This window comes from Pleurodeles waltl, chromosome 1_2 (assembly GCF_031143425.1).
Source record: "Pleurodeles waltl isolate 20211129_DDA chromosome 1_2, aPleWal1.hap1.20221129, whole genome shotgun sequence".
Taxonomy (NCBI): Eukaryota; Metazoa; Chordata; class Amphibia; order Caudata; family Salamandridae; genus Pleurodeles; species Pleurodeles waltl.
In genome coordinates, this window is record NC_090437.1 from 1,315,930,270 (window position 1) to 1,315,949,723 (window position 19,454).

The following is a 19,454-nucleotide window of genomic DNA, read 5'->3' on the forward strand; positions in this document are numbered from 1 at the left end:
AACATGCATAAAGAGGATGATGTGGTCAAAATACTCGTTTGCCTAATAATTCTGCACTCCCTGTAATAATTTGTTATGGGGAAATTCAAACTATTAAAGTCTAACTACTGCTAAAATGCTTTCTTTCCCCCTGCATGATTTCTAGAGATTTTAGCTAGACTAATACATTTGAGAAATAGATATTGATAACAGGTTTTTACCAGACCCTAAACTGAGAATGTTACACTTCTTGGAGACTTCAGTTAGGCAGGACAGTATTTTCTTTGTAAACAAGGACTCCCTGCCTGTCTTATCTGCAGCAGAGTACGACCACTGAACACAGCGGTAGCCACCTACAGGTAGGCGGAAGACAAGGATCCGCCCACCATATTATGACATAGCACACCACCAGGATTTCTGGGACGGTAGCAACAACAACAAAAGCCTGGCAGATACACATCATATAAAAGGAGACACTCACGTCCAGGGGCACAGAAGAGTCCGCGGCCACCGTGGAACCTGAACTGCAAGTATTCCCGATGCTGTACCACACCATGGCCGTCCTGGGGCACCAACACCAATGAAAACCACAACGGTGAGTACAGCCGCCTAGCACACCAAGGAGGGAGGAAGGGAGGGGAGAGTGACACACACACACACACACAGAACACACACCATACACACACCACATACCCGGAACCAGCTGCAGAGTAATTCAATGGTAATAGTACCCAGGAGCAAAGAAAGCCAGGTCACATACCTCTGTTCCAACCACTGTAATCATGTTGGATGAATATTCAAAATCCCAAAACATACACAACTGCATATATACATGCAGACCCAAAGGCCAGTCCAAAGTCTCTAATGCTCACAGGGCAAAGTCCAAGCCCCAACTTGACTCCTGACAACATCAGGACTCCACTCTTCAGGGGCATCATGTTGGAACTGAACAAGCACCTCAGGTGGCAGGTGGTGTGGTGGGGGGGGGCATCTCTTTGGAGGGTGCTCCTTGCCCACTGGTTCTGGAGGAGGTTCCTTGTCCACTGGTTCTGGAGGGAGTTCCTTGCCCACTGGTACTGGAGGGGGTTCCTTGCCCACGGTTACTGAGGGGGCTCCTTGCCCACTGGTTCTGGAGGGGGTCCTTGCCCACTGGTTCTGGAGGGGGTACTTACCCACTGGTTACTGAGGGGGGCTCCTTGCCTACTGGTTTTGGAGGGGGTTCCTTGCCCACGGTTACTGAGAGGGCTCCTTGCCCACTGGTTCTGGAGGGGGTCCTTGCCCACTTGTTCTGGAGTGGGTACTTACCCACTGGTTACTGAGGGGGCTCCTTGCCTACTGGTTCTAGAGGGGGTCCTTGCCCACTGGTTCTGGAGGGGGTCCTTGCCCACTGGTTACTAAGGGGCCTCCTTGCCCACTGGTTCTGGAGGGGATCCTTGCCCACTGGTTACTGAGGGGGCTGCTTGCCCACTGGTTACTGAGGGGACTCCTTGACCTTTGGTTCGGGATGGGGCTCCTTGGGCTCAGCCATGTGAGGGGCCTCCTTGGCCTCAGGTTCGGTATGGGGCTCCTTGGGCTCAGTTTTGCGAAGGGCCTCCTTGGCCTCTGGCTTTGTGAGGGGCCTCCTTGGGCTTAGTTTTGGGAGGGGCCTCCTTAGCCTTGGCATTTTGGAGAGGCCTCTTAGCCTTTGTCTTGGGAGGGGTCCCCTTGGCCTTGGTTTTGGGAGGGGTCTCCTTGGCCCTAGGTTTTGGAGGTGCCTCCCTGGTTTTGGCTTGGGAGGGGGCGGCACTTTGGCCCTTCGTTTTGGGGGAGGAGGAGTGTCCTTGGGGTGGGGGGGTGGCGTCACTTTCATGTGCCCCTTAGTGGCAGCTGGAGACTTTGGGGGTGGAACAGTGTCAGACTGGGTGCTTGGGGTACTGGGCTGTGGGGGTGGGACCTTCCGCTTATGGGAAGGAGTGGGGAGTGGGAAGGAAGAGGTCAAGGGCGGCAAGGAAAAGCTTCTTGGGGACAATGGGGCTGGATGTGGGAGGAAGGATGGGAGTGGAGGTAGAGGTTGTGGTTGTAGGAGGAGGAGGTGAGCTGGACTTGGGTGTAGGTGCATGGATAGTGTGCGTTTTTGAGGTGGATGGCTGTTGGGGGTCTAAGCATGAGCGTTTGTGTGTCTTTGGAGGGGGGCAGACAGGTGGGGGAGGACAAACAGGACGTGTGGATGGATGTTGTGGTGGTGTCTGCAAGTGAGGTGGGTGTGCTGCATGATGATGTGATGGTGGTGGTGGTGACTGCGCATGTGGTGTGTGGGGTGCATGTATGCGGGTCTGCTGTTGTGGTGACTGGGTGCAAGGCTGTGCAGGTGACAGGTTCAGGGACTGTTTATGCAGTGCATGCAGATGTGAGTGTGGATGTGACTGTGAGGGAGGAGGAGGAGGGGGAGACAGTGGATGATGTTGTGTGTGAATGTGGGTGTTGGCTTTGTGAGTGCTTGTGGACTGAAGTGTGCTGCCTGTGTTTGTCTGTGCGATTCTTGTGTGATGTTTTGTGTGCATGCTTGTCTGAATGTGTGGGTTGCGTTGGGGTGAGGAGACTGGGAGTGGGAAGCGGTAGTTGGAGGGGGGACGGAAGAAACAGGGACACTGGCTGCCGTCAGAGGAAGGCATTGCATTGCTGCATCTGGGATGCCAGCCCCTGGATGGCATTCACTATGGTTGACTGCCCTACAGAGATGGATCTCAGGAGGTCAATAGCCTGCTCACTGAGGGCAGAAGGGCTGGCTGGGGGAGGGCCTGAGGTGCCTGAGGCGAAGGAGATGCCCACCCTCCTGGGTGGGCGGGCACAGGCCACTTAGTGGGGGGCCACTTGGAGGGCGGTGCTGATACAGTGGTGGCGGTAGAATCTGTAGCTGGGGTGGTCCCAGAGGGGTCCGCAGGCACCACCAGAGAGCTCCATCGAAGGAGCCAGAGTTAATGCTATCTGCTCCTCTCCCCAATGTGGCGGTCCCCTCGGCGTCAGTGGACTCTGCCTCCTGGGTCCCGTGGGCTGCAGCTCCCTCACTCGCCGGTGCCCCTGCTCCCTCGCCAGATGATGCTAATGCACACATGGACAGGATGACTCAAGGAGACAGGAGGGAGAAAGAAAGGGAGCACAGGGTCAATCACAGCGCCAACAGCACAGATGGCATATACATCACTGTCACACACTGAGACTGAGAATGGGCAGTATGGACCACACTGGCATACCATTGGCTAAGTACCATACCAGGTAGGAGCCAAACACTGCCAGCTACACACCAACTGGAACCAACTGAGCCCTGTCTCACATGGAAAGCCAGCTACCTAGCTATCATAAACATGAATTTCACCCTAGAAACCTAAGCTGAACACGCAGCAGTGTCTAAACTGGCATATTGGGGCATCCACTGACTAGTACCCTGCAACCAAGATCCCATGCTAGGCAACAGAGATGGTTGTCAAACCACACTGTACTCACCTCCTTGTGGCTGCACTGATTCCCTCAAGCGCCCATCCAGCTCCGGGTAGGCCACCGCCAGTATGCGGGCTATCAGGGGGGTCAGGGTCCGACAGGCACCCCTCCCTTGTTGGGAGGCCCTCCCCAACTGGGCCTCTGCGGTCTTCTGGGCGCAGCGACTCGGGTCCTCCCACCGTTTCTTGCAGTGGATGCTCCACCTGCTATAGACCTCCAGGGTTCTCACATTCTTGGGGATGGTACGCCACAACCCTTTCTTCTGATGGGCGCTGACCTGCAGAGGAAACACAAACAGTGGAACACCATGAACCAGACAATCCAGCCTGTCACACATATGGCCTACCAACTGCATTAGCCCCTCATCAGGCACACACTTGACCCGCACCCCTGCATTCACACTGTGTAGGAAAGTACCATCTTGCCTGGTATGTTACCCCCATATTTCACTGTATATATGTTGTTTTAGTGTATCTGCCAGGCAGGGCCCCAGTGCTCATAAGTATGTGCCCTGTATGTGTACCCTGTGTGGTGCCTAACTGTCTCACTGAGGCTCTTCTAACCAGAACCTCAGTGGTTATGCTCTCTCTGCTTTCCAAATTTGTCACTAACAGGCTAGTGACTAAATTTACCAATTCACATTGGCATACTGGTACACCCATATAATTCCCTAGTATATGGTACTGAGGTACCCAGGGTATTGGGGTTCCTGGAGATCCCTATGGGCTGCAGCATTTCTTTTGCCACCCATAGGCCTGCCAGTGCAGCTTGAGTGAAATAACGTCCACGTTATTTCACAGCCATTTACCACAGTACTTAAGTAACTTATAAGTCACCTATATGTCTAACCATCACCTGGTGAAGGTTGGGTGCAAAGGTACTTAGTGTGAGGGCACCCTGGCACTAGCCAAGGTGCCCCCACATCGTTCAGGGCAAATTCCCCGGACCTTGTGAGTGCGGGGACACCATTACACGCGTGCACTGTACATAGGTCACTACCTATGTACAGCGTCACAATGGTAACTCCGAACATGACCATGTAACATGTCAAAGATCATGGAATTGTCCCCCCAATGCCATTCTGGCATTGGGGGGACAATTACATGATCCCCCGGGTCTCTAGCACAGAACCCGGGTACTGCCAAACTGCCTTTCCGGGGCCTCCACTGCAGCTGCTGCTGCTGCCAACCCCTCAGACAGGTTTCTGCCCTCCTGGGGTCCAGGCATCCCTGGCCCAGGAAGGCAGAACAACGGACTTCCTCTGAGAGGTCTCCCTTTGGAAATAGGTGTGAAGGCTGGGGAGGAGTAGCCTCCCCCAGCCTCTGGAAATGCTTTGATGGGCACAGATGGTGCCTATCTCTGCATAAGCCAGTCTACACCGGTTCAGGGATCCCCCAGCCCTGCTCTGGCATGAAACTGGACAAAGGAAAGGGGAGTGCCCAGAGCTCCTCCAGTGTGTCCCAGACCTCTGCCATCTTGGATTCAGAGGTGTTGGGGCACAATGGACAGCTCTGAGTGGCCAGTGCCAGCAGGTGACGTCAGAGGCTCCTTCTGATATGTGCTTAACTCTCTTGGTAGCCAATCCTCCTTCCTAGGTAGCCAAACCTCCTTTTTGGGCTATTTAGGGTCTCTAGTCTGGGCTATTCCTCAGATAATGAATGCAAGAGCTCACCAGAGTTCCTCTGCACTTCCCTCTTTGACTTCTGCCAAGGATCGACCGCTGACTGCTCCAGGAGGCCTGCAAAACCGCAACAAAGGAGCAAGAAGACTACCAGCAACATTGTAGCGCCTCATCCTGCTGGCTTTCGCGACTGTTTCCTGGTGGTGCATGCTCTGAGGGCTGTCTGCCTTCGCCCTGCACTGGAAGCCAAGAAGAAATCTCCAGTGGGTCGACTGAATCTTCTCCCTGCTAACACAGGCACCAAACTTCTGCATCACCGGTACTCTGGGTCCCCTCTCATCCTGACGAGCGTGGTCCCTGGAACACAGGAGCTGGGTCCAAGTGTCTCCCACAGTCCAATGGCCCTTCTGTCTAAATTTGGTGGAGGTAAGTCCTTGCCTCCCCACACCAGACAGCAAACCTGTGTACTGCGTGATTTGCAGCTGCTCCGGCTTCTGTGCACTTTTCCAGGACTTCCTTTGTGCACAGCCTAGCCTGAGTCCCCAGCACTCCGTCCTGCATTGCACAACTCGCTGAGTTGGACTCCGACGTCGTGGGACCCTCCTTTGTGACTCTGAGTCGACCAATGTCCTCAGATCTTCTAAGTGCTTGTTCGGGTACTTCTGCGGGTGCTGCCTGCTTCAGTGGGGGCTCTCTGAGTTGCTGAGCGCCCCCTCTGTCTCCTCCAAGGGGCGACATCCTGGTCCTTCCTAGGCCCCAGCAGCACCCAAAATCCTCAACCGCAACTCTTGCAGCTAGCAAGGCTTGTTTGTGGTATTCCTGCGTGGAAACACTTCTGAAACCTCCAGCATGCCGTGGGACATCTTCTCACCAAAGGGGAAGTTCCTGGCACCATCCTTTGTTGCAGAATCTTCGGCTTCTTCCACCTGGAGGCAGCCCTTTTGCACCTTCATCCGGGATTTAGTGGGCTCCTGCCCCCCCTGGACACTTGCGTGACTCTTGGACTTGGTCCCCTTCTTTTACAGGTCCTCAGGCACAGGAATCCGTCTTCAGTGCTTTGGTAGCAGTTGTGGTTCTTGCAGAATCCCCTATCACGCCTATACTGTCTTTCTGGGGTTGTAGGGTAACTTTACTCCTACTTTTCAGGGTCTTGGGGTGGGGTATTTTGGACACCCTTACTGTTTTCTCACAGTCCTAGCAACCCTCTACAACTTCCCATAGGCCTGGGGTCCATTCATGATTCGCATTCTACTTTTGGAGTATATGGTTTGTGTTGCCCCTAGGCCTAGGTCTACCTATTGCATCCTATTGTGATTCTACATTGTTTGCACTACTTTTCTTACTGTTACTTACCTGTTTTGGGGTTGTGTACATATAATTTGTGTATATTACTTGCCTCCTATGTGAGGGTATCCTCTGAGATACTTTTGGCATATTGTCACTAAAATAAAGTACCTTTATTTTTAGTAACTCTGAGTATTGTGTTTTCTTATGATATTGTGCATATGACACCAGTGGTATAGTAGGAGATTTGCATGTCTCCAAGTTCAGCCTAAGCTGCTTTGCCATAGCTACCTCTAACAGCCTAAGCTGCTAGAAACACCTCTATTCTACTAATAAGGGATAACTGGACCTGGCACAAGGTGTAAGTACCACAAGGTACCCACTATAAGCCAGGCCAGGCTCCTACACCTGGGGACAGAGGTCTGGGGACATTAGGTGGCTGCTGTGGTGTTGGATTCTGAGGGGGGAGGCTCTGTAGTGGACTGGGTGTGGGCTGGGGTAGCCGACTGACCATTGGTCCCTGATGGGCCAGGGAGTTCATCCAGATCCAGAGTTCTGGAGTTGCTGTCATCACTGGGGGCATCTTCTGGTGGGGGACTGGGTAGCCGTGGCACCTCCTCACCGCTGAGATTGGGTGGGGCACCTGTGGTGATGTATGTCTTGTATTATGCTACATGTCTGTGACATATTCTGCATCACTAGCTTCCCCAATATTATTTCTGTTGCCCTGCCACCTTTGTTTGTGTATGGTGATGTATTGTGTGATTGTTATTTCTCCATGCTGTGCATGCATTGGTGGTGGGGGTACATACAGGGCTGGAAGGAATGTGCATGCAGTGGGTAAGTCATGCAGGGCTTGGCATTTAGGTTTGGTAATTGGGGTGGTGCACTGTGTGGGATGGAGTGGGATGATCGTGGTCAGGGTGAGGGGTCGAGATGGCATGCAGGCATGGGGAGGGGGGGCGGTGATAGGTAGTAAATGTTGACTCACCACTGTCCATTCCTCCGGATACTCCAGTGAGTCCCTGAGGATGCAGGATTGCCAAGACTTGCTCCTCCTATGCTGTCAGCTGTGGGGGAGGAGGTGGGGGTCCACCGCCAGTCCTCCTGATGGTGAGCTGGTGCCTTGCTGCAATGGAACGCACCTTCCCTCGTAGGTCGCTCCACCTCTTTCTTATGTTGTCCCTTGTGCGTGGATGTGGTCACTCGACGTTCACCCTGCACACGATCCTCTGCCACAGCTCCATCTTCCTGGCAATGAATATCTGCTATACCTGTGATCCAAACAGCTGTGGCTCTACCCTGAATATTTTCTCAACCATGACCCGCAACTCCTCATCTGTGAAACGGGGGTGCCTTTGTGGAGACATGGGTGTTGTGTGGTGTGTGTAGGTTGTGCAGAGGGTGATGTGTGATGCGCTGGGGTGCGTGGTGTGTGTCGGATGAATTGGTAATTGTGATATGTGTGTTTAGTTCTCTTTTGGATTAGCGCTGCAAACTGTAGCTGTTAGACCTGACAGCTTTAGGGTGGTGTCCCCTAATGTTTTGCCTGCCTCCCTCCACTTTTGGGACACTGTTTTTGCTGGTTTTAGGACTCTGCGCACTTTACCACTGCCAACCAATGCTAAAGTGCATATGTTCTCTCCCTTAAAAAATTGTGACATTGGCTCATACCCAATTGGCTTATGTAATTTACTTATAAGTCACTAGTAAAGTGCACTACAAGTGCCCAGGGCCTGTAAATTAATTGCTACTAGTGGGCTTGCAGCACTGGTTGTGCCACCCACATAAGTAGCCCCTTAGCCATGTCTCAGGCCTGCCATTGCAAGGCCTGTGTGTGCAGTTTCACTGCCAATTCGACTTGGCATTTAAAAGTACTTGCCAAGCCTTAAAAAATCCCCTTTTTCTACATATAAGTCACCCCTAAGGTAGGCCCTAGGTAACCCATAGGGCAGGGTGCTATGTAGGGAAAAGGCAGGACATGTACCTGTGTAGTTTATATGTCCTAGTAGTGTACAAATCCTAAATTTGTTTTACACTGCTGTGAGGCCTGCTCCTTTCATATGCTAACATTAGGGCTACCCCCATATACTGTTTGAGTGGTAGATTCAGATCTGAAAGGAGTAACAAGGTCATATTTAGTATGGCCAGAATGGTAATACAAAATCCTGCTGACTGGTGAAGTTGGATTTAATGTTGCTATTGTAATATAGTGTTAGCAAAGGATTGTGGGTGATGGGGGTGTGTGTTTTACAGTCCTACTGGTGAGTGTGTGGGGTGTGTGTAATTGTGTCCGGTGTGGGTTTTTTGTTCTGGCCAATGTTGTCTTGTTTTGTATTTGGGTGGCCATAACCGCCTTGGTGGTGTGTGCACCGCTAATGGTTTACTGTTGTTTAATGTCTGCTGTGGTGATTCGTGGGTCATTATTTGGAAGGCATAGTATTGGTGGCGTAACGGTATGGCTGTAGTTCCGACAGTTTATCATGTTCAGTGGGTCTGGCTGATTTCTGGTTGTGACTGTTTTCTCTCAGTTTTGTGTGTATGTGTCACAATCTGGCGGACGGATGTTCGCCTCCGTGGCGGTATGTTGGCGGCAGTCACTGCGGCAGTATTCGGAATTTACCGCCATAATGAGGGCCTATATCCCTTGACCCTCACATACACTGGGACTTTTTTCCTAACTTTACACAAGCTATGCACATTAACTTTCTTCCTGAAGCAACTCCTGTATCGCTTATTGTAGTGTGTTATGTGTGTGGCTGCCACGTAATTTGCTCATGAAAATGCTAAAAAGTAATAAAATGCTGCTATTAGATTAGCAAATGTGGTAACAAAAGACAATCATGTTACAGTAGCCAGAAGAGGCTTCATTGGTTAACTTTTCATAATCACATTTTTTCAAAGATATAAATCTGGTTTTAAATGTCTTGAGGGAGAGCACCCCCTCAAGATCAGGACATTTAAATAGTCACAATGTTTGAGACTGGGAAATGTAAAAGGCTTTTTGTGGTGGAGGTCAGCTACATTCTCTGTGCCAGCAGTTAGGATATAGCCTGCTCAACTGACATTAACGTCCTATGGTCAAAGAGGAAAACAGGAACATCCCACTCATTCAAAGAAATCATCTGCAAGTGAGGGCATTAGGACTTGACCACCAAGGCCCTTTTACTCTTTTATCTTCTTGTGTTTTCAAGAACTGTGTGGCTTATGTTTGGAACCAGTGAACCAGAATGTCCCAGTTTTCTTCCTTATTCTTTATGGATGACAAGATGTGGGATGTCCTAGGATACAAATATATAATTGTAATATTTGGTTGTACCTCATGTACCTGTAGAACAACTATGGAAGTGAATATGTTTGTGTTTGAGGGAGAAAGTGTATGACCTAACATCACTGTGGCTGGGAGGAGGAAGAGTCACACACTTCCTCTAGATTAGGTTGTAGCACTGAGGGGAATGAATGAATCTTGAACAGCCTCCTGGTCCACAGCTTGAAGAGCTGCATCACCCTTGCAGCAACAATTCATTTTGACAGCACCATTATTGGCCAAATAATGTAAGTATTTTTCATGAAACGACTTGTTAGAGCAGACTGCTGATCCAGGCAGCGCATTTGGAAAATGAAATGTCATTGGCAATCTTGGACAAAAGAGAGTTCTTCCATTGGAATTGTAAATGCAGTTAAAAAAATGTGAACCATACCACTCTCGACTGGTGTTAGCATAACTCCTTCTGCCTGTATTTGCACTCTTCATTTCTGCCAGCACACGTGGGGGACGAGAGGATGCAACACCACATCTTCTGGTTCCACAAAACAGAGTGCTCACTGGGCAAAGACTGTCCGAGGCCCAAAAACAACAGCTCATATTCCACAGTGGCTCCATGGGCCAGATCAGGCTGTATGATCTATGAAGGTCCATTAATGCCAGTTCTGCCTGGGCTTCAATCCACAGTCCATTGTTTTTTTTGCTCTTTCTGCCATCTCAGATAGGAACCGACTGTACGCATCCTTGATCCCGCTCTCATAGGAATGGTTCAGAGTGAACTGCGAGGTAAGGTCCCCTCTGAACTGGAAAACAAGCAACCCTAGACCAGTTTTGGCCTATTTGGAACTCTTGAATGTGGTTTACCTTTAGTCCTATGACACAGGACTAATGTCTATGCATACCAGTCGCACTTACGTTTTTCCACTAAGGTACACAAAAACATAATGGCTGGAATGTTTGAATTAATCTCAATCACTGGTAATTACTTTAGGCGGCATCCAGTTTATCGTTCCTTTGCCCGCTGTGAAAAAGAGCCTCTTCTTTGAGTGGTCATCCCCATTTTATTTATTTTTTTGCTCACTGGTATTGCTGATTTTTTTACCTCTGCACTGCTGTCCAGGTCTCTGTCTATGTGCTCTGACCCCTAAAACGTGGTAACATTGGTGAACACCCACTTGACACTTTTAACTATAGAGAAAGGCTACATTATATCACACAGGAAAAATACATCGGTGGCATGGAAAGTTAAATGTCTCCTGTGGACTGCGGTACTTATTGTGCTATCCACAAAAGTGACAAAGAAAACAGGGATCCAGTCCTACCTGTGCAGCCTGAATGCCGCAGCTGCTGAGTCTGCGGGCGAACCTGATAAAATAACCCTTTTTGACATGAAAAGGCTTACTTTTAAGTATTAACTGTTACCCTCTATGTCACGCCTAAGTAGACCTTAGACAGCAAGATAGGGTGCCTAATATTAAAAAGAAGTACTTGCAAGAATTTAATGTTAGCATGTACCTACATTTACTAGCCCCCAAAAGCTATTTTGAATGTTACAGCTGTAGCAGTCCTATGAGAAACACTAAAATTCAGACACAATAATCTGCTCTATGTGGATAAGATACAGAGGTGATTAAACCACTATTTTAAATATTTATTCAAAATCCAATTCAAGGGTGAAGTCAGATTATTAGTAAATATTTAGTAAAAGTGACTTCTAAAAATTACACTTTACCCCTCTAAGCTTCTGGCAAACTAATTAGCATTAACCTTCTGGCAGCTGGCCTGCCAGTGCTTCCTCTTAATTAGTTGTGAACACTGCTCTCAGAGTAGAAACAATAGATCTGGCCTTTTCAAAGGATGACCTGGAAGCGAGGTACATGACGGATATCAACGCAAAAAGAGTTGCTGAGAGTGTTCAGGAACGTCATTAACTTGAAAGGGACCAGGGTGAGTCCTGTCCATTCATAGTTAATGTAGGAAAGTGCTCCTTTTGACTTTGTCACCCTGACTTTTTGCCACTGGTACTGAGATTTCTCGAGTGCATGTGCACTGGGTTCCTGCTAACCAGGTCTCCAGTGCCAAAGCTCTTTTCCTAAAACAAGGTAAAGGGACTAATTGTGTAAAATTGGCCCACACTCTAGTACCTCTGTAAGTCCCTAGTAAATGAGACCCCTGGTATCAAGGGCCTGGGTACTGAAGAAGGTCCCTAAAGGCTGTAGCATGTATTGTGCCACACTAAGGGACTCCCCTAAATATTGCACACAGCCTTCCATCGCAGACTGCGTGTCATGGTGCAGGCAATGAGTGAAACACAACATGGCACACTGTTTGCCATGCCCAAGTTACTGCATCTTATATATGTAAGTCACCCCTATGACAGGCCTGAGAGCCCTAAGGTAGGGTGCATTATATTTAATGTGAGGACATATCTGCATGAGCAGATATGCTCCTCTGATGTCTAGTTCAATTACTAGACAATGCATGTGAACAGGGAAGCCATCTTAAGGTATGTACTGGGCACTGGTCAATACGAGTTACCCAGATACATAATTGCTTCAATGAAACCTACGGTGTTTAGTGTCAAAACCTCGTCCTAATAAATCCATACTGATGTCAGTGTTGGATTTTTTATGACATGCACCCAGAGGGCACTTTAGAGATGCTCCGTAAAAACCTACTGGGCTTTTAGTGTGCTGGCTGACTGGTGTCAACCAGCCCACCACCACAGACATGTTTCTGACCCCCAGCCCCCTGTGCTCTCAGAGGCCCGAAAGAATGCCTGCTCCGGAGGAAGATGTTATCACCTACTCTAGCAGGATGGCTAGTAAATCTGCATACCAATGCCAGTGATTTCAAAGTCCCTGTGGCCTTTGGAATGTGACCCCGGTTTCCCCAGACCTCGGAGGGGCCACCCCCAGCCTGGGGCCCACTTGCCACCAGGAAAGGCGGGAAAATTAATTAGACAGTAGGCATGTTCCACCTTTGGGCTAGCCACACCCTTATATAGGGCTATATGAAGTGGATATTCGAGGAAGAGTTCCACCATCTTGATTTTGGTGGAACTAGGAATTCTGGGGCAGGGCTATGCCCTCTTCCAACAGGAGGTGGTCATATAGGGGGTATAGTCACCCCAGGGGTGAGTAGCCCATTAGCTGCTTCTCTACACTCCTCTTAACACTCCTAAATTCAATATTTAGGAGGTCTCCTGACACCAGAAGAACAGATTTGACTGACTAAAGAAAGAGGGGAACAAAGAGGAACCGAAGAAGTGAGAACTGTGAACTGTTGGTGGATTTTGGCACCAAACCCTGTCTGCCTGCATTCGCCTGTTCTGACAATCGTGACAACCTGACTCGCCCTGCCGCTGTGCATATTCCTAAAGCCTCTGAGAGCCTCCAGCACTTCGCCAAGCCATTAGCATCTCTCTTGGAGTGGAGAAGCCACTTCCATGCAGCTTGCAGGCACCAACCGCAATGTCCGGCAAAATGTTTTGCTTACCACCGGGTCCACCAACACAGCAGCCGCATCAGGTGGTGGACACCGTGCTTCAAGAGGTCAGATCCATCTCCCCACCAAGTGAGAAGATGCCAGGACTCACCTGAGCCATTCTGCACCAATTCCCGGAGTACTGGATGCCTTGCAGCAATGAAAGCTTGTTTGAGTCCAATCCAGATTCCAACACCGCAAAGACTGACCAGCCATCCAGGGGCATCAGCAACGCAGAGGCCAGCACCAAGAGTGGCCCAGTTGTCCTGTTTTCCCTCCCCCCCCTAACCAAGAACCATGGGCATCTTTGATGCAGGAGCACCTGCCGACCAAAACCCTCTGCACCCGAGCTCCCCTGCTCATGTCCACTACAACCGACGGTGCTCCCCTGCTCCCAGGACCTTCCCTGACCGAGCCTCCCATTGAGAGCTCCCAGACTTGTCCCAAGTCCCCCTCTACAGTCTGTTTCCAGGTGACCCCCCTTTAAGTCAACCGTGCACTGCACAAGTCACCCAACCCATCCAGTACCTCTGCACCCGGACGCCCCAGAGCAGGTAAAACTGAACTACTCGTGTTTTCTGTGACCGTGCACCTTTAGCACCCTCTGACCTAATTGGGATCCCCAAGATACTCCTGCAACTACCTGTATGCAGTACATGTACTTTACCCGTTGAAAGTCATTAATGTGTAAAAGAGCATTGGTGTATTTTACTTACCCTACTGTGAACAATAATTCTGCAACAGATCTTAACTACTTTGAAGATTTTCTGGTGTTGAAACATAATCCAAAAGTGTTTTTCTAAAATTGGTTCTGAGTTTCTTCTTGAGCGTGTGTCTCATTTATTGATTTTCTGTGTGTTCAACAAATGCTTAGCACTAGCCTCTCTTAAGCCTAAACTGGTCCCCCACACTACCACAAAAAAGACCATTTAGGGTTATTACTTTAAACCTCTTTCTTCCAGTAAGGGCCACCTGTACTATCTGCATAGTGTACCCCTACATTGGTACACTACATAGATAGCCAGCTTCCTACAGTTAAGTGTAAAGGAAGCCTTAGGGAAGAAAAGTAATTTCTTTAGGCCCTCTATTGCTAGTTTGGTACCAGCTCAGTTGTAGGGGAAGCTGATCCCAGAACCAGATTGGAGTAGCTGAGGAAGAGGGAACTGCTAATTTCCCTAAGTACATTCTACGCTGGCACACACGCTTCTTCCAGGTACAGAAATATTCTGCCATGTTGGGTTTGCCTAATAATATTGCACTGTGGGATAGTTTGCAGTAAAGCAAACAATATTGCCCTTCTCCTGAGAACTGTTTCTCTCATTGGTTAGAGAGTGTGTAGAAGTTACCTCAATCCATTGGCTAGTGAAAGCTTCAAAGCTGGCACCTCATCTGCAGCTCATCGGAACACTCTGGACTATGGAAGAACAGAAGACAGCTAGACCAGCTGTTTGAGACGTGTGTGTGGAGACATGAATGGCTAGTGTCTCCTCCCACTTCTGCTCAGTACTAAAAAGTTAACAGGGACACAACAAGCTGCAGAAGGCCCTTCTGCCTGAGGTGCCCAGCTGACCAGTGTCATCTGGAACAGGACTGATCCCTGCTGGTGGCCTCTGCAAGAGTGAGACCTGGCCCCTAAGTGCTTTGCATGATGTCCTGGGAGCTTTAGAAGTACCAAGAGGAGCTGCTCCAGAAACTTCGAAAAGTTGGACTTCAAAGACCCCTGGGGCGTCACGATGACTTTGTAGCAACAGTGGCTGAATTTGTGAGGACTTTGTCAGAAACAGCTCAACACTGGCCTTGCTAAGGGATTTTCAGCTTCGTAAAAAGAAGTCCGAAGGTAGAAGCCTTACCTCATGAAGGCTTGAAAGAATGCATCCGGCAGTAGGGCTAAGACGCCTGCAAAATTTGAATTTCTCCCGCTCTGAGCTTTTCCCGCCAATCCAACGTCTTTAGTGGGATTTGGTTTACCAGCTATTCATTTTCAGGGGGAGTTGGGTGGATACATCCTACAACCTTGACCCACTGGAGGTTTTCAACTTCATTTCAGAAACCAAGTCAGAAGGTAAATCTTTGACCATGACAAATCCAATTGGTGTATCTGATCCGTGCTCTTTCTCTAGCAAACTGGCCTTGGTGGTTTGTATAGAAATGCACGTGTATAAGTGAGTGAGGCACAGTAAGGTTGTCCTGATACAGAAATCTTACTACGCTAAAGAATAGAATTGAATAGGAAAGCCATACATATTCTAGAAATGAACTTCTGCCACTTGTAACTCCGCTTGGAAATATCTTCCACAAAAGAATAGGACTGTATGAATGGATATATAGACCATTAATTGCGATCAGGGGATGGGCTCTTGCAGCAAATGTCAACATTATCCACTGATGCAAGTATTTGTATTGAAGGCTAGGCATCAAGTGTGAATCTGTTTGATGACAGAGCCCATGGTATAGACAGTTAAAGGACTTTTAGACATTTCAGAATTTCCAGCTTATATACACAATGATTGACTTTACAGACTAGAGACTTATGCAGAGGAAAATACTGTATGTTCAGAGATCAAACACAGGCCCCAGGAAGACCTGGAGATTTATCTTGAGGTGGGACATTCCTCAGACAAGCCTTCTGCTGGCTTGGGTTAATCTGTGACCATAGAAGAGGTTCAGTCTGATCACCATTCAAATGCCCAGCTTCATTATTAATCGACAAACCCAAAGAGACACCAATACATATAATTACTATGTTTATGTATTTTGTAGATGGCATAAATGTGCATGTATTATGAAGAGGTAGGAAGAAAATACAACTTTCTTTGTGTTATAATTGTGCTTACAGCCACTTTCAAAGATCGAGATTTTTCTTGGCTTTCAGAAGCTGAGAAGCCCAAATTTCCCAAATGGAGGTGGAATTTCTTGGACGTCTGGAAGACTATATAGATAATTTGGAACTACATTTTTAATCTGTGTGTACATTTATTTAGATTATATGTTGGAATTATTTGAGGTGTGTTAGATAAACCAATGGAACCTTGCCTCTCTATGACGGAAATGTAATTGGAAATGTGGAATTGTAAACAAAAAAGATCGAAGTAGGACTTAGGTATTTTACATGTTACTGAAACCTGTATCTCCCTTGGCCAATAGGAGTGAGAGCCAGTATCCTTGATCAAGGTGACAAACACACACACACACACACCACACAATCTATATTTTACATGTGCAAGTGCAGTCTAGGTGCTATATTCTACATCCAGAGGTAATGGACAAATTCCTTAGTAAATCTTGTATATGACATTGTTAAAAAGACACAGAGAAGTGGGGAGGGTCACACTCTCTCGACCACCTAAGGCCTTCTATTTAAAGCAATTAAATCGGGTTGCTTTACAAATAAATCCCAGGAGTTAAATCTCAGCAGAACCTGATGTTCTGTTCTCAGAATACCGCCAATACACAGTATCATGTCTTCACTTTCTTGAGTTTGAAAAATAAGATTTACAATAGGCAATAGACAGAGACATGGTGACATAATCTTCACCTGTAGCTCTGTAAAGAGCCTTAAGGAACACTTTCCAGACACTTTGATTTCGATGTAAACTATTCTATACGTGCGATACCTAAATTGTGTGACATCTCAGATGTTTCTGACTGGGAAAACTTTCTTCAACTCTCAGAAAATGCCATAGTTGATAAGATGAAAACAATATACCAGTTTCACCATACGCATAAATCTTCATGCACCCCGCAGACCATGGTCACCTCAACCCTGCTACTCCCAGGTGTTAGTGTGGAAACTGTGCACTATTCCTTGTCTTTTGTTAACCATACCCACCTGGATGTCACAAGTCCTTTTAGACCATTACAACAGAGGTAAAGTATTATTCAGTTTGCATTAAGCCTTCTTTCTTGCGACTCCAAGCCCCAACATTAACTAAACCCAGCCTAGTGATAGGGAATACGTAAAACCACTTTTCCAAAGTTATAAATCCTAAAACCTTCAGAACCACCATTTGAAGGCTCACACACTGTGGTCGATATCTCCCTGGGCAGTTGGCTACTTTTTTCATCTGAACATTGTGCAATATCAATTAAAACCTTCTTTCAATTCCTGTAGAAACGGAGACATCAGACGTTTAATCACAACCTAACATATGGGTACTAATGCACGCTTGCCAACCTTCTACGACCAAAGTGAGATAGGAATATTCAGGTTTCAAATGTGCTAATTTGCATAATGATGACGTTGCAGGAAATGACAAAACATGACATTTAACTTGAACCTGGATCTACAGTAAAGTACCTCACAGAACATGTGGCGTAAAAGAAATCCTAGGGAAAGACTATGCGGCCCTTTATAATACAGACATCACAACAAGGGTGGGTTGGCTAGGCTAAACTGACTGAGATGTCTTACTGCAACCCTTTAAACATGGCGGCGCCGGTCCCATCCAGTCTACCCAACTACTCCTGATTCTTTGTTTAAGAGTATGTAGTACCCAAGGGTACCCTTGCCTTTGTTCCAGTGCTACTCTTATTAGGGTCATGATCCAGTGTCACCATTGGAGCCTTTAACTACCACTGGGCCCTTCACCCATCCACACTCTCATATACCGTAGTCCTACTGTTATTCGCTGGTGCCTTTAAGTGTAAGGTGGACAGAGCAGAAGAAGTAACAGGAGAAATAAGAAGGGAAACAAGAAAGGAGGAAGAGGGTGAGAGTGGGAGAGAGGGAAGTCCCTGCCCCGCCACCAAACTGGACAATGGAAAGTCCCCCCTGGGGTGTCCATCACTACCACAGGGGTGGTGCCCAGAGCTCTTCCAGAAGGTCCCTTGATTCTGCCATCTTGAATCCAAGGTGGCCTCTGGGAGCATCTGAATGGCCAGGTCAGGCAGGTGGCGTCAGAACCCCCTCCTGAGAGGTGCTCATCTGGCTTGGTGACCAATCCCCCTTTCAGGCCTATTCACGGTTTCCCTTTTGGGTGGGTCCTCAGAGGCGGCTTGCAAGATTCCAGCAGGATTCCTCTGCAACCTCTACTTCAACTTCCGGCCACTGGAACTGCGACTGGGGCCTCCAGGAACTGACAATCTGCATCCACAAAGAAGACTTTGCTTGCAACATTGTTCCCACGGCTCCTTCCAGCTTCTATAACATTTCCCTGGCTATGCATCCTCTGAGGACGGCAAGTCTTCAGTCTGCATGAGAATGAAGGAGGAATCTCCCTTGGAGTGACTGAGTCACGTCCTTGCATCTGTAGGCACCAACTGCAATGATGACTGACTGCTTTGATCTCCTCTCATCCTGAGGTGCGTGGATCCTGAATCACTGGTGGTGGTCTGGAGTGGTCCCCTTGGTCCTCTCTACCAGCTGTTCAACTTTGGTGAGGGTAAGCCCTTGTCTTCCCATGCAGGACATTGCCCCCGTGCACCACATCTCTTGCAGCTACCAAGGTTTGTTAGCATCTCCTCCAAGGGACCTTCAGGCTCTATGTAGCCCCAGCACCCTTCCCTGCGACGCACAGCCGTCTGCGTGCTTCTCCTGTGGCGTGGGACCCTTCTTCAGTTGTGCTGCGTGGGCTCCTCTGCGACTCCTGGTTCCTCGTCCAGTGGGTTCTCTGTGGGGGCTGCCTCTTCTGTGGACTCTCCACCTTGCTGAGGGTTCCCCAGGACTCCCCTCCATGGGTTGAGTCCTCCTGGACCTTACTGGTGCCCGGCAGCTCACTTTTGCTTTAGCGCGACTTCTGCCTTTGCCAAGGTTTGTTGGTGGGTTTTCCATGCCACTGACCAACTGCAATCTTCTATCCGGCGTTGGTCGTCGACTGCATCCCCCAGGAACTCTTCACCGACTCCAAGGCTGCATTGCTGACTGTCTTCATCCTACCGTCGGGTGGGTAGTCGCTCCTGCCCCCACCGGACACTTCTATGACTTCTAGACTTGATCCCCTTCTTTTTCAGGTCTTCCTCTTCAGGAATCTACCACTGGTTTCTTGCAGTCTCGTCTGGGTGTTACATTATCCTTATTTTCCTTCCCTTTAGTGGTTCAGGGAAAATCCAGCAACTTACTCCTTTCTTCCTGGTTGCTGGAGGGCCCTGTGGTACTTACCTTTTGGGGCTTCCCAGTTTCTCCAGCTCCCCTCTACAGATTCCACTTACCTAGGTGGGGGTCCAGCATTCAAATTCAATTTTTTTAATATATGGTTTGGGCTCCCCCTAGGGTCACTATTGTCTATTTGTTATTGCACTATTTTCTTCTGCTATTTATGCCTATTTCTGACTACTAGTGTACATATTTGGTGTGTTTACTTACCTCCTATTGGAGTATTGTCTATCTAGTGTTTTGGTACTGCTACT